Source organism: Bubalus kerabau, chromosome 19 (assembly GCF_029407905.1).
Source record: "Bubalus kerabau isolate K-KA32 ecotype Philippines breed swamp buffalo chromosome 19, PCC_UOA_SB_1v2, whole genome shotgun sequence".
Classification (NCBI taxonomy): Eukaryota; Metazoa; Chordata; class Mammalia; order Artiodactyla; family Bovidae; genus Bubalus; species Bubalus kerabau.
Genome location: NC_073642.1, coordinates 30031794 through 30053306, shown reverse-complemented (window position 1 = coordinate 30053306; position 21513 = coordinate 30031794).

Sequence of the window (21513 nt, the reverse complement as noted above, 5' to 3'; positions counted from 1 at the left end):
ACTACTTCCACCTTTTCCCCTTCTATTTGCCATGAAGCAATGGGGCCGATGCCATGATCTTAGTGTTTTTAATATTAAGTTTTAAGCTGGCTCTTTCACTCTCCTCCTTCACCCTCATCAAGAGGCTCTTTAGTTCCTCTTCACTTTCTGCCATTATAGTAGTATCATCTGCCTATCTGAGGTTGTTAATGCTTCTTCTGCCTATCTTGATTCCAGCTTGTAACTCATCCAGCCCGACATGAGTTTCTCATGATGTGCTCAATATATAGTTTAAACAAACAGAGTGACAGCAGACAGCCCTGTTGTACTCCTTTCTCAATCTTGAACCAATCAGTTGTTCCATACAGGGTTCTAACTGTTGTTTCTTGACCCACATACAGGTTTCTCATGGGACAGGTGAAATGGTTTGGTATTCCCATCTCTTTAAGAGCTTTCCACAGTTTGTTATGATCCACACAGTCAAAGGCTTTTGAGTGGTTGATGAAACAGCAGTAGATGTTTTTCTGGAATTCCCTTGCTTTCTCTATGATCCAGTGAATGTTGGATTAGATCTCTGGTTCCTCTTCCTTTTATAAGCCCAAAATAGAAGAAATATTTTCTAATTCCATTTCCATATGGATCATATTAACTACAATCAAAGGTGACTTTACCTCTTCCCTTCAAGTTTTCATATGTTGTGCTTCTTCCTAAATTTTTCAGCTAGTACCACTGTAGAAACACTCAATGGTAATAATGATGCTTGATATCCTAGCCTGGTCCCTGCCCTTAATGGTCATGCTTCTGGTTTTCTTCCATCAAGCATGAGAATGGATCTGGGGCCAAAATATACATATTCTATCAGTCACAATTTTAAGTCAGTTTTTCAAACCAAGGAGAGATAGTGAAGGTCATTAAAATATCTTTTTCTCATTTATAAAAGTGGTTTTATTTTTTCCAATTTTTACTTAATATAGTGCATCATGGGAATATATAATGAACTAGATAAATAGATTTTGCAGTATTAAGCCACCCTGGTGCTACTGGGAATAATGCTATACTGCTGCCTTCTGTGTCTAATATTTTATTTATAATACTTACATTAATATTCATAATAAAGATTTATCTGTAGATTTTTGTGCTATCTTGGTTGGGGTTACTATAAATTTTGTTTGTTTCATTAAAAGAATTTGGGAAATGTTCTTATTTTAGCATGCTGTGAGGCTTAAATATAAAATTTTAATGTCCTTAAAGATTTGGTAAACTTTTCTATGCAAAAGTGTAGGCCTGGTGTTTGAGTAATTTGCATACTGACAATTTTTTCCTGAGTATTCTATAAAAATCATTCTCAGGGAAAATGAAAAATTCAAACAGAATGAGAATCAAGAAATCAACAAAACAGACTGAAAAGTCCATAGATAGAATAATATATATATGTATATATATATATATCTTATAGATATATATATGTACTAGAAATATCTAGGGAACATTTTGCTGAGATCGTTTTTGATATTTTCCCCAAGAATTTCCTAGGAAATAATCTATTTCATTCAGGTTCTTCACATGTCTTCATAAAACAGAGCAAACTAGCCTTGTTTATTAATATTCTCTTTTTGATGTTTAAAAAGTTTCTACCCATTTGATTATATTAGCTAATGGTTTTGAATTTTATTTTAAAAAAATCTGATTATATTGGTTCTACAGGTTTTGTACTTCTAGTTAATTTAATAAGATTTTTATCTTTACCAATGTTTTCTTTCTGCTCCAATTTATTTTGTTGAGTCACATTCTGAGCATAGTTTTAGCTGTATTTAATAGGACCTGATATGTAAGTTTTCATGATCATTACTTTGTTTATATTATGCAATATTCAATTTAATTTGCTTTTAATCTGAGGGTTTTATTTCTATTTTTTTAATTTTGTATTTGATATTTTTACTGCAAAATTTTAGTTTTATAGGAATGGAATTAGAAAATATTTCTTCTGTTTTATTCTTTGCAATTTGTTGACATTTTACTCTTTGGCTTAATATGTGGTTGGATTTTGTGTATGCTTCCTGGTCACCTGAAATAGTGACCAAGTATTGCCTATACTCTAAGTGTGGAGTTTGATATGTATCTCAGTTCAGTTCAGTCGCTCAGTCGTGTCCGACTTTTTGCAACCCCATGAATTGCAGCACGTCAGGCCTCCCTGTCCATCACCAACTCCCGGAGTTCACTCAGACTCACGTCCATCGTGTCAGTGATGCCATCCAGCCACTTCATCCTCTGTCATCCCCTTCTCCTCCTGCCCCCAATCCCTCCCACCATCAGAGTCTTTTCCAATGAGTCAACTCTTTGCATGAGGTGGCCAAAGTACTGGAGTTTCAGCTTTAGCATCATTCCTTCCAAAGAAATCCCAGGGCTGATCTCCTTCAGAATGGGCTATATATATAAATATAGATATAGATATAGATATAAATATACAAAGATAATTATATATACAAAAAGAGAATTTTATATGTATAATATGTAAAAGATAACTATATAATATATAAAAGGAGAGTTATATATATATAATTGTATATGTAATCCTCTCTATATATGTTTTATATACATATATATATGTACAAAAAAGATCTTAATGACCCAGATAATCACAATGGTGTGATCACTCACCTAGAGCCAGACATCCTGGAATGTGAAGTCAAGTGGGCCTTAGAAAGCATCACTACAAACAAAGCTAGTGGAGGTGATGGAATTCCAGTTGAGCTCTTTCAAATCCTGGAAGATGATGCTGTAAAAGTGCTACACTCAATATGTCAGCAAATTTGGAAAACTCAGCAGTGGTCACAGGACTGGAAAAGGTCAGTTTTCATTCCAATCCCAAAGAAAGGCAATGCCAAAGAAGGCTCAAACTACAGCACAATTGTACTCATCTCACACGCTAGTAAAGTAATGCTCAAAATTCTCCAAGCCAGGCTTCAGCAGTACGTGATCCATGAACTTCCAGATGTTCAAGCTGGTTTTAGAAAAGGCAGAAGAACCAGAGATCAAATTGCCAGCATCCACTGGATCATGGAAAAAGCAAGAGAGTTCCAGAAAAACATCTATTTCTGCTTTATTGACTATGCCAAAGCCTTTGACTGTGTGGATCACAATAAACTGTGGAAAATTCTGCAAGAGATGGAAATACCAGACCACCTGACCTGCCTCTTGAGAAACCTATATGCAGTTCAGGAAGCAACAGTTAGAACTGGACATGGAACAACAGACTGGTTCCGAATAGGAAAAGGAGTACGTCAAGGCTGTATATTGTCACCCTGCTTAATTAACTTCTATGCAGAGTACATCATGAGAAATGCTGGGCTGGAAGAAACACAAGCTGGAATCAAGATTGCTGGGAGAAATATTAATAACCTCAGATATGCAGATGATACCACTCTTATGGCAGAAAGTGAAGAAGAACTAAAGAACCTCTTGATGAAAGTGAAAATTCAGTTCAGTTCAGTCGCTCAGTTGTGTTCTACTCTTCTCGACCCCATGAATCACAGCACGCTAGGCCTCCCTGTCCATCACCAACTCCAAGAGTCCACCCAAACCCATGTCCATTGAGTCAGTGATGCCATCCAGCCATCTCATCCTCTGTCGTTCCCTTCTCCTCCAGCCCTCAATCTTTCCCAGCATCAGGGTCTTTTCAAATGAGTCAATTCTTTGCATCAGGTGGCCAAAGTATTGGCATTTCAGCTTCAATATCAGTCTTTCCAATGAACACCCAGGACTGATCTCCTTTAGGATGAACTGGTTGGATCTCCTTCCAGTCCAAGGGACTCTCAAGACTCTTCTCCAACATCACAGTTCAAAAGCATCAATTCTTCTGTGCTCAGCTTTCTTTATAGTCCAGCTCTCACATCCATACATGACTACTGGAAAAATCATAGCCTTGACTAGATGGACCTTTGTTGACAAAGTAATGTCTCTGCTTTTTAATATGCTGTCTAGGTTGGTCATAACTTTCCTTCCAAGGAGTAAGCATCTTTTATTTTCATGGCTGCAATCACCATCTGCAGTAATTTTGGAGCCCCAAAAATAAAGTCAGCCACTGTTTCCACTGTTTCCTCATCTATTTGCCATGAAGTGATGGGACCAGATGCCATGATCTTCGTTTTCTGAATGTTGAGCTTTAAGCCAACTTCTTCACTCTCCTCTTTCACTTTCATCAAGAGGCTGTTTAGTTCTTCTTCACTTTCTGCCATAAGGGTGGTGTCATCTGCATATCTGAGGTTATTGATATTTCTCCCAGCAATCTTGATTCCAGCTTGTGCTTCCTCCAGTCCAGCATTTCTCATGATGTACTCTGCATATAAGTTAAATAAGCAGGGTGACAGTATACAGCCTTGTATATTGTGAAAGTGAAAAAGTTAAAAGCAGCAAGGGAGAGTTGTGTCACCTTCGCATGCTTGCTTCTCTGCCATCATTCTTCTAAACACAGATTTACATATATTTTTAAATTCTCTGAAGTGAAGTCGCTCAGTCGTGTCTGACTCTTTGCGACCCCATGGACGGTAACCTACCAGCCTCCATCCATGAGATTTTCCAGGCAAGAATACTGGAGTAGGTTGCCATAGTTCCTCTTAATTAAGAGATTTCCCCCAGATCTATCGGTCAAGACATAATTATCACATTTGCCTATTCTCTCCTTCATACAGATTTTTTCATTTGTGTAGTGTGCTTCCTCTTTTCCAGTTACTCCTGGACCCTGGCATGTTCTCATCCTCTCTTTTTGTCTTTGTCTTTGACAGTTACATCCTAACTGTCACACGAGCTCTTGTTTCGGTGATGGAATGTTGTCTGCTACACGTATCTTTTAGCAGCAATGAAGAGTTTTATTGGTCAGACTTCCTGTTCCCTTGAATAGTGCCTCTTGTGATATATGTCCTTAATATGCCCTTGTCTTCTCCTTTTATCTTTCCTCTCTCCATCAATGGATGCAGCCAGTTGACAGCTTGATGGTAGTATTTTTTTTTTAATGTAGTGGAGTACAGTTGATTACCTTTTATTGGACTATAGCTGATAACCTCGTCTTAGTTTCAGGTGTACAGCTAAGTGATTCAGTTGTACATGCTACATATATTCTTTCTTCTTCAGATTCTTTTCTCATATAGGTTATCACAGAAGATTGAGTAGAGTTCCCTGTGCTATACAATAAGTCTTTATTGGTTATAGTTCTTATATAGAGAAGTATGTATATTGATCCCAAAGTCCTGATTCATCCCTCCCCATGTTTCTCCTCTGGTAACCGTAAGTTTGTAAGTTTGTTTCCGTTTTGCAAATAAGTTCACTTGTATTATTTTGCAGTGTTTACACTTAGGACCAGGCTATTCATCTCTGCATGACTCGTCTTCAAGTGGCCAGTGAGGCACCCCATTCAGCTAGTGGGAGGCTGGGCTGGGGGTGGGAAAGTGGCAGGAAGTGGTTTAGGGATCCTGTCTTCCACTTCCACATGCATTTGTCCTTCAGGGTCCTCCAATAAAATCTGCTTCTCCTTGCCCTGAGGATCTTCTGCCTCCAGGAATATCCTCTCAAGCTTTTCCAGAATGTCTACTTGATGCTGGCAATTGCTGTCGCCACGCTTTTTGTCCTGTACACCTCTGACACTTTTCCAGTGATGAGAACAGCTGGGGCAAGAATACACAGATGGGTCATAAACTGTAGACCCTCCATTTTAACTATTTAAGTTGGATGTATCTTTTTCTCTATTTTTCTTTTGTTGTTATTGTTTATATGTTTTGGGTGGACTTTGAAGAAGAATGAGAGCAAGCATAGTCATCTTTAAACAGAAGTCAATTTATACTTTTCAATGAGTAAATTCTTATCCTCATCCTTGAATTTTCCTTCACGAAATGGAAGGGGATAAGATTGAAAGAAATCAGGAATGCTCAACTAGTCTTACCCAATTTTAAAAGAGAACTAACTTACAGCTTATTGTTTGGGACTTAATCTGCTTTTTTGGAAGAACCTGGAACCTGTCAAGGACCTTTAGCTCAACATTCATGATCTATCAGGAATCTGGTGAACCCTGCAGGAGATTGTTCAGGTAGTATACCCCATGTTCCTCTGCAGCTCCCTAATTGGGCAGGGAGATGATAAGGATAGAAGGGAATTATCAGATTAGGAGAGAAACAGGAATTAGAGTTCAGGAAAGGAGTTTAGGCATAGGCAGAGACAAGAAGATGATCAAATTCAGTGTTTTCCACTGGCAAAGTTAAGAATTGCATTTACAATTGGCAAGCTTTCTTTACTATTTCTACTTAAATACAGCAGTGAGGACAGGGACTATTTTGTTATGATGATGACTATCAGAACAATGACTATTACTATTCAAATTTGCAGAGGGTTGGCTTTCATCAAGCCCTGGCTCTGTAGTTCAATTACAACACAAGAGATGGTCCACCCAGCACCTCATGGATGATAAAGCCAACTGATGATTTGTTGCTATTCATTTGTTTCCTATAATGAACCCAAACTCTCTGCCATATTTAAATAAAAGCTCAATTACATCTCCATAGCTACAAATGCTATTATTATCTTTTTGTCTGGCTATAAAAGTGAACAAGTTTCCTATTGCTTTGTAAAATTTAGAAATAAAATGCTTCAGATGCATAATGTGAGATTCACTTTGCTTTGCTCTTTTTATTTTAGTTTTTTGAGGTGGGGGGAGATTCGGAGCTTTACCCTTTACTGCTTTCTATTTTAGAATATGGCCTGCTTTCCATTATTTTTCCTACTTTGTGGATGTAAGTATAAAAAAGACATTAACTATAACCAAGTGGCACTGAAGGAAATTGCATCAAATTGGCTGAAGAGAACTAAAACATGTTTTTATGACCAACATGTTTTTCGAGGAGATACACAAGGCTGACAGTCTAATAAAATTTTTAATAGTGTGTGTTCACCCATTTCTGTGGGTTCTGAAGGTCTTCTGTGACAAGGCTGGGCCTTGGAACTTGCAGGACAGATTCACGACTATTAATTCCCTCGGAGAAAGCAATGGCACCCAACTCCAGTACTCTTGCCTGGAAAATCCCATGGATGGAGGAGTCTGGTGGGCTGCAGTCCATGGGGTCTTGAAGAGTCGGACACGGCTGAGCAACTTCACTTTCACTTTTCACTTTCATGCATTGGAGAAGGAAATGGCAACACACTCCAGTGTTCTTGCCTGGAGAATCCCAGGGATGGGAGAGCCTGGTGGGCTGCCGTCTCTGGGGTCACACAGAGTCAGACACGACTGAAGCGACTTAGCAATCTAATCCCTGATGCTGGGAAAGATTGAAGGCTGGAGAAGGGCACGACAGAGGATGAGGCGGTTGGCTGACATCACTGACCCAATGGACATGAGTTTGAGTAAACTCCGGGAATTGGTGATGGACAGGGAGGCCTGGCGTGCTGCAGTCCATGGGGTTGCAAAGAGTTGGACATGACTGAGTGACTGAACTGAACTGAACTGAATATAATCCCACCAAAAAAAGATACCCCACATCCAAGGGCAAAGGAGAAGCCCCAATAAGATAGTAGGAGGGGTAAAATTGCATTTAGAGTCAAACCCCATACCCACCAGAGATGCTCAGAGGGCTCAAACAAAACCTTGTATGCACCAGGACCCAGAAACCCCACAAGAGACCGAGCCAGTCTTTGAGTGTTTGAGTGTCTCCTGCAGAGGCACGGGTCAGCAGTGGCCTGCACTGGGGACAGGGGCTCTGGCTGCAGCAGGCCTGGGAGGCATGGCATGTGGCATAAGTCCTCTTGGAGGAGGTTGCCATTAGCGCCTCCATAGAGCCACCGAGCAGACAACCCACAAACTGGAGATCAACTATACCAAAGAAATTCTCACACTGTTACAAAAATTCGAGGACCCAGAACAGATTTCCCAACCTGGGGATCTGGCAAAGGGCCTGAGAACCCCCAGGGAATTTGACTTTGAAGGTCAATGGGATTTGATTACAGAACTTTTGCAGGACTGGGGAAATGGACTCTTGGATGGCACAAGCAAACCCTAGTGCACACCAGGATCCAGGAGAAAGGAGCAGTGACCCCACAAGAGACTGAGCCAGACTTGCCTGTGGGTGTCCAGGAGTCTCTGGCAGAGGCATAGGTCAACAGTGGCCTGCCACAGGGTTAGGGGCACTGAATACAACAGTCTTGGGAGCTGTGGGGCATGCTGGCATAAGTCCTTTTGAAGGAGGTTTAATGTTTTTAAAAGTGAAAGGTAAATTTGAGAGCATTTCTCTATATAAAAGTCTTCCCTGGTGCCTCAGATGGTAAAGAATCTGCCTGCAATGCAGAAGACATGGGTTCAATCCCTGGGTTGGGAAGATCCCTGGGAGAGGGAAATGGCAAGCCACTCCAGTATTCCTGCCTGGAAAATCCCATGGACAGAGGAGCCTAGTGGGCTATTGTCCTTGGGTTCACAAAAGAGTTGGACATGACTTAGCGACTAAACAACAGTTCTTAAAGGGTAAGGGGCTGAAGATCTCTTCTTCTGAAACTTCTTTCTGCTGGACAGAGGCTGTAGGCCCTATCCTACCTGAGAAGTAGAAGTCAGTAGAAGTCCGTCACTGACTGTTCTAAGGACCTGTAGGGACATGGCCCACCCTCCACTGGAATGACTGGAGTTTCTCAAGCCATCATGAGACTTATTTCAAACCATTGGAGCCCAGAAGACATAAACTCACTCTGAAGGTTAAATAAACACATGCTAGAAAGGAGAACAACAACAGCCATTAAAGGACCTAGAAAGAGAAGGAACTGGGTTAACTTCAGGAGGGTTTGTTTTTTTTTAACTGTTGACAAGACCATGGAGGCAACATCACCCTTGCCAAAACTGTGATGCCACTCTGCCTGGATGTATATTTCCTTAATATTAACTGTTACCTGTCCTATCACATTGATCCAAGTGCAGCAGGAAGTATTCATTGTCCCACAAGTGAAAGTCGCTCAGTCATGTCTGACTCTTTGCGACCCCATGGACTATACAGTCCATGAAATTCTCAAGGCCAGAACACTGCAGTGGGTAGCCTTTCCCTTCTCCAGGGGATCTTCCCAACCCAGGAATCAAACCCCGCTCTCTCACATTTTTTGCAGGTGGATTCTTTACCAGCTGGGCCACAAGGGAAGCCCATTGTCCCATAAACTATACGTTATTCTACCAGAAGGTACACAAGGGCCAGATGACCGTCAAGAACCACATCAGCCAATGAAATGAGAGTTCCCAAGTCCCATTAAGGCTTCAAATAATAACCAACTCACTACATCATTTTACTTATGTTGATGTTGCCTGTCTTGAATAGGGATCTCAGATCTTTCTCTGGCTTACAGGTGTATTGTTCTGTTGTGACTTGCAGGGTTTCTGGAGGTAAAAGCTTTAGTCTGGGTGAATGTACCCAACTAGATAGCCCTTACAGATTGCAACAGTGGAGTGGTTAAAATTACTTTATAGCAGTCCTTCCATTTTGGCAATAGTTGGTCTTTGGGGAGCCCCTCTTTCTAGATTTTAAGAACTTTGTCCCTGGGTTTTTGCTCCTTCCTCTGTATTTTTAGTGTGAGCTAGCAGTGTCTTGTACATAGCCCTGGATTGTCTTCTGAACCTGTCCTAGATTAATAATATATCTCAGGGCCCAGTTCACTTTCTCATCAATAGAATGTCAGTAGTAAGAAAAGGTCCCCCATAGGTCTTTTCAAATGAGCCAAGCCTCAGACCACTCCTGGGAACTACACAGACCCTGAGGAGTGCAGTAGGAAGCAAGTTGGTCCAGGGTTCATGAATTTTGTGACAGAGGTTTCTCAAAAACTGAGAAAAGCCTTTTGTGACAGGCTTTCTTTAATGCTAAATCATTTCAGTTGTGTCCTACTCTTCGCAACCAGGTGGACTGTACCTGCCAGGCTCCTCTGTCTGTGGGATTCTCCAGGTAAGAATGCTGGAGTGGGTTGCCATGTCCTCTTCCAGGTGAATTTCCTGACCCAGGGGTCAAACCCATATCTCTTATGTCTCCCGCATTGGCAGGTGGGTTCTTTACCACCAGCACTACCTAGAACTGTAGAGATTTACTATGGCTTTCTTTAAAGTATGGTTCATTTTCTTTACTTTCCCTGAAGACTGATGGAGCCAAGAGGTGTGTAGCTTATAGCCTATCCCTAGGGCCACTGTAAGCCCCCATATTATCTTGGCTATAAAGAGGGCCCATTCTCACTCTGGAGGGAGTTTGGAAGTCCAAACCAAGGAATTATTTCTTTTAAAAGGGACTTACAGACATCCATAACCTTTTCCAATTGGATGGAAAGGCTTCAGCCCATCCTATGAAAGTATCAACACCAGAAGATATTTATATCCTGATCATGGGGACATTTAGGTAAAATCTAACTACCAGCCTTCCCCTGGATATGTCCCTTGACATTGAATTGGCCTGAGTAACAAAGTGGAATGGGTCTGTGGGCTATTGTGGGCACATAAATCAGGTAAACATTACTTGTTTTACTCTTCTTTTAAGCCCCTTCCCTGAAAGAGTCTTTTGCATCAAGTCCCATAGTGCATCCCTCCCATAATGGGTGGCATCACTGGAATGAGTTTCCATTGTCAGGCCTCAGGGGTTAGAAGTTTATCCTCCTTTTTATACCACCCTGTGCTTTCTTTTGGAAAAGGAAATGGCAACCAACTCCAGTATTCTTGCCTGGAGAATCCCATGGACAGAGGAGCCTGGCAGGCCATGGTTCATAGGGTCTCAGAGAGTCAGACATGACGGAAGTAACTAAGCACGCACATGCTTTCTTTCTCATAGCCCCATTTTTCAACATTTTCTTGTTCCTGTGGGGAATACTGGGGGAGGTTAGAGGTTTAGGAGGAACAGTCACTGAGCCATAACTTATTCAGGTTCCTAAAATTGAGTTGCCTGGTTTTGCGACTTGATCAGCTTGGCTATTCCCTTGGCTTACAAAAGATCCACCCCTCTGATTACCCATATAGTGGATTAATGCTACCTGGTTTGGAAACTGTACTGCTTCTTAAAAAGCCAAAATCAAATATTTATGTTTTATGGAGGAATTTCTAGCAGTTAGCATTCCTCTTTCTTTCCAAATGGCAACATGAACGTGTAGCAGGTGGAACCCATATTTAAAGTCAGAGAAAATAATTTTGTATTCTTCCCTAATGACAAAGCTCTCCAAATGCAATTAGTTCAGCCTTCTGAGCTGATGTCTGGGGTAGCAGAGCCTTGGCTTCTATGACTACACCTAGATAAACTATGACTTACCCTGCCTTTCAGGTTCCCATTTCTATAAAACTGCTCCCATCAGTAAACCATTCAACATCAGGGCTGTCAAGAGACTCTCCAGAAGATCAGACTACCTGGAATAAGTTTGTTCTATGACACTGATGCAATGTCTCCACTTGACTTCGGGAAGCAGTTACTGGATTCAGGGTTTGGCACACCTTTAATGTTGTGGGTGTCCATTAAGAGTGTCTGATATCTTGCATCCCTTTCCTCAGTCAAGCAATGATGTCCTTTGACCTCCAAAACAGATTATACCTGATGAGAGGTTAATATATCTAAGTGTTGTCCCAGGGTGAACTTGGAAGCCTCATTAACCAACAGGGCTGTGGCTGCAACTGCCCACAGGAAGCTTGGCCATCCCAGGGCCACTGAGTCCAGTTGTTTTGAAAAGTAAGCCACTGGTCTCTGATAAGATCCCAGCTTTTGGGTCAGGACTCCTAGAGTTTCCCCTGATCTCTTTTGAACATATAGGGTAAAGGGCTTGTCCAAATGTGGAAGCCCCAGTGCTGGTGCTCTACTCAATTCAGTCTTTAGAGTCTTAAAGGTCCTTATTCCATTGAAAGGGTTCCCTTTCTCCTTGCTTCTGCAGACTCAGGGTCTATATTGGTGTACTTCTGGGATGCCTCTGTCACCTGGCTCAGGAAAACTGCTCAATTTTCATCTTTTTCCTGTGTAACCTCTCAGACCTTATCATAATTTATAGGCTTTACTATACACCTTTTCATTCATTCCGATAGACAAGTAATATGTCTCATCCCAGCCTGGCCGACACAATCTTCATAGTCCTATTGTGGGTCTTGTTCTCAATTTGCATCCCCACCCACCTGATAAATTTGGTAGTGTGCATCAGCGGCCAGTAGGCCATCTCTGTGTTCCCTGGCCTTTCTTGGAATATACTCCTTTTCATCTGGGGTGCAACAGTGGGCCAGAATAATCATGATATACTTGGGAAGTATATCAAGTTTTTAAAAGTAAAAAAAAAAAAAAAAGTTTTAAAGCACCCTGTCAGATAGGATCATAGATTGCTGTGAAACAATACTTATTCCTTGAGCTAAGATTTCCCAAATCAAAAGCAAATACAGGTCACTTAAAGGCACAAGAAATCACACAATCTGTTATTCCAGACAACTTTGTTCTCTTACGAGAGAGAGAAAAATCAAATCCAGCCTTGCACCAGCCTACTCTTAATAAAATCCAATTACCTAGTTAAATTTAATTAAACCTTAGAAAATTCTGAACACATACAAATTTTTTTCTCAGGGTTCCTCTTCCACCAACCTCCTGCAACTTTCTATAGCTGTATTTTGTCCCTTATTCTTTCTCCATTCAGAAATGAACAGCTGTAGGACAAAATCATCCTTTTTCCTTTCAACAAAATATATTGCCATTCCTCATACCCTCTTTTCTGAAAATATGCATCCTACTTTTCTTCAGTAACCATGAACTGTCTTTTACATTAGCGTTCTATAGGGTAGTAAAGAACATCTCAAGGTATAACCAAACAGCTTAATTTCTCTCTCACAAGAAGACAAAAGTAGGTAAATTTACACCTGTTTAGCAATTAATGTACCAGTATTTTATATTATCTGAAATGGCCTGAATATCCAATGAATTTTCTATCATTTAGCTTATTTTAATTTCATGTTACCAAATTTTGGAGAGAGACTATCTCAGATCAACATTTACAAAAATTATTCCTATGTCGTGCTGGTTCGTTTAGTCACTAAGTCATGTTTGACTCTTGCAACCCCATGGACTATAGCCCCCCAGGCTCCTCTGTCCGTGGGATTCTCCAGGCAAGAATACTGGAGTGGATTGCCATTCCCTTCTCCAGGGGAACTTTCCCACCCAAGAACTGAACCCAGGTCTCCCACATTGCAGGCAGATTTTTTTACTGACTGAGCTACAAAGGAATCCCTGATTACTCCTACAGTGTTTACAAAAAAGTTTTATACCAGTTACATTTACTAAAAATTTAATCACATTAGGTTATTTTCCCTGTTGATAGACTTTATAACAAAAATATGAACTAATTTTCTTCTAAGAACTCTAGGTAAAATGGAAGTATTATCCTTAATGTTCATGTCTCTATTAATTAAACCTACAAACTTAAGCCAGACAAGTTAATTTCTATAAAACCAGAGACCTCATAGCTTTCCCACTAAAATTTAAAATGTTTTTTTTTTTTTTTTGCCCCTCAGTTTGGGGGATTACAGATGAATCAGGTAGTTCCTGAGAGCCCAAGAGAATAGTTATACTGCTAAGGTAGAGGAGAGACATGCAAGCTCCTGTTTTTTATTTTTGTTCTTTAAAATCCCACTAAGTAACCCAAGGCTGGAGTCTCAGGCAATGTGCACTGTGTTTGTATTTCAAGGCTTAAGTGCTCCACTGTGGCTACAAAGTCGGCAGAGACTAGCAGAAGCAGTTGGACAGGCAAAACTACATCACAAACAAAGATACCAATTACAAAACTTAAAGACACTGACAAGAAGTTTTTAGGATAAAGAGGACAGGAGTGCAGGTGTGAGGACCAAGGGAGAGGTAAAGGGAGGAAAGACAGAAAAGACTGAAAAAGAGAAAGAGAGAGATTGACATTTCAACCCATTCCCTGTGGGTATCGATTCAGGTACCAACCTGTGTGCTTTCAGAAAGAACCAGTGAAGGAGCGAGCATCCTGTCCACTACCCACCAAGGTGATCAAGCCCAGAAACCAGACAATTGTATGTTGTCTTTGGGAACGAAACCCAAAGGTGGACACTCACCTGTGCATACACCAGTATATAGGAATCTGTCATTTTAGCCCATTCCCAGTGGAACTTCTGTTGGTGGCAGGAAATAAAGGTGAGAATATTGGGACAGTTGGACTTCTAGCCACTACAAGATATGAGGTTTGAACCTCTATCACTCTCATAAATCTCAGGTCAGGGAGCGCCTACTGTGCCAGCGTCTGTATAGAGTGGGGTGAGCCTCTCCCACCTCTGCTTGTCACCCATCAAGGTGAGCCGCTGCCAGCTAAAGGAAACGGCCTCACAAGCTGAGTGGACTGATGCTGCAGCTGCCTGATGTCCACTCTCCCTCGGAAGAATAGGGCTGAAGAAAGAGAGGACAGAGAGAGAAGTAGGAAGATTTCAGGAGAAGGAAAGGGGCAAAAGGAAAGAGAAAGTGCTGGGAGAAAAAGGACAAAGGGGAGGGGAAAGAGTTGCCCGAATGAGAGTACTGAGGCCCCTCGGGGACAGGAAGGCAAACTTACCAAATATGGTGACGCTGAAACAAGAGGTTCAGTTGGTCACTTGCCACCCATGAGGAAGTTGCATTTGGTGGTCCCAGAGGTGCCGAGATTCTCTCCTCAGAAGGGGACAAGTGCCCCATGTTGGCTGCCACAAAATGTGTTACTGACCAGCATTCTTGGCCTCCCTAATTGATAGAAATTGGCCAGAGGTCAGACAAGAAGTTCAGGCAAGGTTTTATTGGGGCCTCTGCTGCAGCAGGAAGGGAGCAAGAACAAACAACAGGTTCCCTTACTTGCTAGCTCCAGAATGCCCTCCCTTTTAAAGACTGACTAATATTCAATTGTATAGATAGACTACACTTCCACACTTGGCTTATCCATTCATCCATGGATGGACACTTGGGTTGCTTCCTCCTTTTGCCTGTTGTGAACAGTGCAGCTGTGAAGGAGGATTACCCTTCCTTTTCAAACAGTGGTGTCAGTCCTCATTGTGGAGACTCATGAAATCTCTCTTCCTTCTGGCACTCATCCTTTTCTCTGTCCTTACCAGGAGTGGTATTTCATCTCTGCTAAAGGAGAAAGTATGATGGATCTATTTCATTTAATGAAATGATAAGCAAAAGCTTGAGCAAAGCACTTAATTTATTTACTATATAAAAGATGCTGGCTCCTTGGAAGAAAAGCTATGACAAACCTAGACAGCATATTAAAAAAGCAGAGACTTTACTTTGCCAACAAAGGTCCGTATAGTCAAAACTATGCTTTTCCCAGTAGTCATGTACGGATGTGAGAGTTGGACCATTAAGAAGGCTGAGCACCAAAGAAATGATGCTTTTGAACTGTGGTGTTGGAGAAGACTCTTGAGAGTCCCTTGGACTGCAAGAAGATCAAACCAGTTAATCCTAAAGGAAATCAATCCTGAATATTCATTGGAAGGACTGATGTTGAAGCTGAAACTCCAATACTTTGGCCACCTGATGCAAAGAGCTGACTCATTAGAAAAGACCCTGGTGCTGGGAAGGATTGAAGGCAGGAGAAGAAGGTGATGACAGAGGAGAAGATGTTTGGATGGCATCACTGATTCAATGGACATGAGTTTGAACAGGCTCCAGGAGATGGTGAAGGACAGTGAGGTCAGGTGTGCTGCAGTCCATGGGGTTGCAAAGAGTTGGACATGACTGAGCGACTGAACAACAATAGTCTTCTCATCTATAAAACAGAAACATCATCACCTACTTTCTAGGCTTATGGTACAATAAAAGGAGATGATGTCTGTGGAGAGCTTAGCAAAGCCTATTACATAGTGGATGCCCAGCACCTGGAGGCTCGTACTTCTATCCTTGCTGTTAGAGGTAGAGAGTTAGGTAGAACTCATTCATGTGGGCAGAAGTGGCCAGAGACACGTGTCGGGAGCCGCGTTAGGCACTACTGACAAAATGGAGGCACGGCCCCAACCCCTTCTCCTCATCTCACAGGCATGGCCCCGGGATGAAGGAGTTAGGCCTTGTGATTCTGACTTGTTCTTTCCTTTCTTCGGTTGAGTTGGCTGGAAAGAATGTTAAGGTGCTTGAGAGAAGCATGAGAAAGCACGAAGTCTTCTGCAGTTGTGCCCAGAAAATAATCTATAAAGTAACCATTGACATTTGTTCAAGGATCTTTACAAAGAATGTCCCAGGATGAGCACATAGTCCGCAGCTTGAGGCCATGGGAAGGATTGTTTTCTGAGACATGTTTGTAAGGGAAATATTTATGGCAAAAGAAGTTTACTGAGTTTAGAGTTTAGGAATAATTAAGAATAGCTAGAAGCCTTTTTAGGAGATAGTGATCTTAAGATGTTAGGGGCAAACAGGATTTAGAAAGATAAGAAATAAACTGAGGAATGTAGCATGAGTTACAATGTAATCACAAATGAAGTATAGGACACATAAGAGAAAGTAGATAATAGATAGTAAAGCCGATTCTGAGAGAATCACTGAAGCAGGAACTCTGTTTGTAGGGCAACAATGATTTCTGGAGACAGTAAATCTGGCGGCAGGGGGGACTGAAAATGTCAAACCTCTGACCTAATGCTTTTGTCAAAGTAGAAAAGAGAACCTGAAGCTTGAAATAAACATGTAGCTCCGTACTATGAGTCAGAGGCTACATCATCATCCGCTGACACCGCTCACCCCTTCAGGCTGATTCCCTGGCTGCTGGAGCTGGACTCCGGTAAACACGTGTGTACAGTCAGAGATTCTGTTAGGACCGATGCATGCTTAAAGATCTTCATGTAGAAACACTGGCCTTTGTCACTATGTACTGGAGGTCCCTGATGAATTGCAAGATATATTGGGGGAATGTATTGCAAAAGGGAAACTCCAAGCCTAGCAAACAAGGTCCATGATCCCTAAGCTTCCTTGGCCCTGGTCCCTTTCCTGGGATGGTTATGGGTAGCACAGCCCCCAGAAGGGAATTCACTTTGTTATAGGTGAATTCATATGTCCCTCTGCCCCAAATTCATATGTTAAAGTCCTAACCCCCAGTACCTCAGAATGTGACTTTATTTGGAGAAGGGAGTAGAAAACAAGCTCAGTAGGATGGATCTAATGCAAATGGCTGTTGTTTTTAGAAAAAGGGATAATTTGGGCACAGAGCTACATACAAATAGGGAGGGCAGAGTGAGAAAGTGTAGAGAGAAGAAGGCCATCCACAAGGCAAGGAGAATCATAGCCCTCAGAAAGAATCAAACCTGCTAACCCTTTAATCTCAGACTCCCAGCCTCCAGAATTGTGAGACAATACATTTGTGTTGGTTAAGCCACCCAATTTGTTGTACAACAGTCCCAGAAAACCAGTAAGTGAAAAAGTGAAAGTGTTAGTTTCTCAGTCGTATCTGACTGTCCGACTCTGCAATCCTGTGGATTGCAGCCAGGCTTCTCTGTCCATGGAATTCTCTACACAAGAATACCGGAGTGGGTAGCCATTCCCTTCTCTAGGGGATCTTCCTGACCCAGGGATCAAACCCACGTCTCCTGAATTACAGGCAGATTTTCTACCATCTGAGCCACAGGGAAGCCCAAGAAAACCAGTAAACACCCCAGATCCTTTCAGGAATGATGAAACTGTGTTGAAAGAAACCTTAAAGTCAGCAGAACCTGAGGAGGCAGATTGACTGGCTAAGTACAGCTTAATACCTGTTTGACATACAAGCAAATACCCAATTATTGTGGGGGGTGGCTAAAGTATTTTCATTAAACTAAGTATGTAATTTGCAAACACTTTTATACAAAATTTTAAAAGCAGAGTTATAAAAAGTTTTCAATAAAAATGTACAGAACTGACAGCAAAACTCTTTTTTCTTTATTGTACAAATAAAAAACATTTTGTTTTTCATATACTGGCTGAAAGTTTTGTAATATATTCTCCACACGATAGCTGCAATATTGCATTTTAATGAGCAGCCTCACAGTTAATTCAATCATTTATTAAAAACAGGTTCACCATCTGAACCTTAAGAATCAATTACTCAGTTTAACGAGAAAGATAACAACATTTGTCATAAATAACGTGAAGTCATAAAGGGCTCTTCTGGATGCAGATGTATTCTGGCCTTGTTTCTTTATTAAATTCTTCATGCTTCTCAGTCAAGGATGTTTCTTTTCTTCAGCAGAACTTCTTTCCAGCAGCCTGGTCTAATTTCTGAGAGCCTGAAGCTGTGGTTGTAGGTATTTAGCAGCGGCTGGCTTCCTGCCATTGACTACACCCTGGCTGTTTTCCTTGGCCCATAATCACAGAGAGACAGAATATGTGACCATTCTCTTGAATTCTTCAGTTTGTGCTGTAACCCTGTCATCTAGCATCCTCTAGCTTTTTCTCCATGCAGCCCACAGAGGTCTGAAACATTCTGTGTCAGCAAAGAGGCACATTTTTTCAAAACTCCCTGCAGCTGCAAGGCCCCTGGCTTCACTCATCCACTCATGGACACTTCCCTGGAAGGGAGCACAAACCATGGCAGTCCTCCCGACCCTCATTTGATGGGCTTCTTCGCCTTGCTGTAGCTTTCCATCCTCTGCTGCCTGCAGCCATCCTACTCAGGGGAATGGACCACTTCATTTATCTTCAATCTTTCCATTGATTTCCTTTAGACTTCCATGCAGTAAAAGTGATACTCATGTTTTGGTGAAAAACTCTCGTGTGAAAACAGCTTTTTGGGGGTCTCCTTTAAGAACACAGTGTAAACGTATATCCCAAGAAATGGCTTGAAAATTTCCATCAGAGAATTTTTGGAATATCTTGGGGAGCTGGTGCTTCTCTAATTCAATGACACAATCTTTTACAAACATCATGTGGATCCCTTTTCAAATCATGTTTTTCCTGTGAGGAAATTTCTTCTGACATTATTTTTCTGAGTGATACTTTTTAAGTTTGAATATTCCCTACCCATGACCAACAGGCACATGAAAAAATGCTCAGCATTGCTAATTATCAGAGAAATACAAACCCAAACTACAATAATGTATCACCTCACCATGCCATACACCAGAAACTAATACAATATTGCAAATCAACTATAATTCAAAAAAGAGTTTGAATATTCCAAAGATCCAGTAAGAAAAGAGTAGCATATTAGGAGCTGCTAAATTTTTCAAAAATTTCTGGTTGTCTGTTCTCTGAGATAATGTTTGTTCAGGATTGTGAGGATCAATATCCTCAACCAGGAGAGGGTCTCAGATTAGCTTGTTACAGAATACTGCCTGTCCTTGATGCTTTTAACACAAATAAGGGTCAGGGAATTGGCAAAGCAGAGGTGCATTGGTAAAGGCCATTATATTACTCTTGTTTAGAAATAATTTTGTCTTGTATAGTTATAGGCAAATTATTCATAGTAAATATAAACAAATATAATTTCTCCACTTACAGAGTTCTTCTCCTGCATCTTTTAGTAACTGCTTTTAAAACTTAATCAGCATTGCAGTCTTTAACTTTAGGAGTAGAAAACTCACTTTCTCTTTTTTAGCCTCGAAAAATATCAACAGTCACATTGGATTCTATCACCAATTATATCATTTGGCCTGTCTGGAAGTAACCTAAAAAGATGTAACTGGAATTAATATAGTATTATATGTCAATTATATTTCAAAAAAAATTATACAAACAAACTCATAGAAAAAGAGAGCAGATCTGTAGTTACCAGAAGTCTGGTCAGGGGAGGTGGGGTGGCTGGAGGAGTGGGAGGAATGGATGAAGTCAGTTGAAAAGTACAAACTTTTAGTTATAAAGTAAATAGTACTAGAAATGTAATGCACAACATGTTAAATATGATTAACATTGCTCTATATTATATATGGAAGTAGTTAAGGGAGTAAATTCTAAGAATTCTATCACATGGACAAAATTTTTCTTTTATTTCTTTAATTTTGTATCTATATGAGATGACAGATGTTCACTGAACTTATTGTGATAATCATTTCATAATGTATGTAAGTCATTATGTTGTACACCTTACACTTATACAATGATATATGTCAATTATATCTCAATGAAACTGGAAGAAAAATAATTTTTAAAAAGCTGAAAAGAGGAAGAAAAATCAGCAAGCTGTTAATCGGTAAAACTTAATTCTCTCTCAAAATGAAATTTAATAGAATTATAGTATATAATGTGGTAAATGTTGTTTAAGAGGAAGGTTACAAAATAGACAAAAAGGGAATTCTTTACTAAAAAAGCCTGCCAACCGTCACAAATTCTCTTAATTTTTTATGAACCACTTTTTTTCAAACTCAGGTCAATATGAAGCACATTGTCCTCAACTGTTACAGACCCTGAATCAATACCAACAGAGCCAAATACTTCATTGAGCTGAAAAGCCATTTCAGCAGATAACGGCAATTCCAGACAATCTCTGATGAGAGCCTGGCCGTCCCTGTCATGACAATCAACATCACGGTTTTGTCTTTTCTACTAACTCCAGATGACAAAATACTCCAGGCTGTTAGACTAGTTTCTGTTTTTTGTTCATCTTTACTTATAAATTATTCTATCTGAAATCGCACATAATCTTTTGGGAAATTTTCATTTTTTTTTTCATTTCAAAAGGGTCAGTGAAATTAATTTTCTCATTTAGTTCAAGATTTGTAGTATTTGAAAGAGTTTTCAAATATCAGACAAATTAGAAAATTATATTCCATCTCCGGTGTCTGTAGCTACTAGATTTCTTCTCCATTTCATACTGTCATTAGCTGATGTAACTTCAGATAACTAGGAAAGATTACTTGACACTATGTAGAACTGAAAGTTCTGCCTAACTTTTAGGAAGTGGTTGTTCGTATTCTTTACCCACACATGTATTCTAGATTTACAAGAGCATCGGGGAATACATGTGATATTAATTCAGGTTTTTCAGGAGTTACAGCATTTATTTCTGCCTGCTGAGTTTTCCCTGTTTGCATCACAGACAGACCATGCACATATTAGTATTATTTGGTCAAAACTAAATTTGAACTTAAGAAATTTAAACTTAATGATAAGGGATAATTTTCTAAATTTTCATTGTTCTAATCCATATTTTTTTGTAGAAAGATGGGTGTCATAATCCTTACAAGCTTTCTTGAGTCACTTAAACTGTCAACATTTGTAAAGCCAAAAATGAATCCATGAGGTCACTAGAAAAGTTCAATTTCTTAAGGCATTCTGTATTAAGGACTCTAATTCTTCAATTAGCTACGTGTCCAAAAATGAATCCATTTTTTAATCTTAACTCTCTTCTTAAGAAAGACACTTTCCATTATTTCACTTCCTGCTAGCATTTCTTGGTTCTCAAAGCACCTAAGCTCTTTGACATGACTCTTCTTTTCGACACTCCTAATATAAAATCCACTACCTTTTCAACCCAGAGGATTGTTGTGATGAGTAAATGCGATAATCCATGGAAAAATGCTGTGCACAAGGCCTGGCATTTAGTAAGCACCCAGCTCTCTTCCCCCATGAAATCATATTCAAAAAGCATCAATATCCAGCTCCAGGT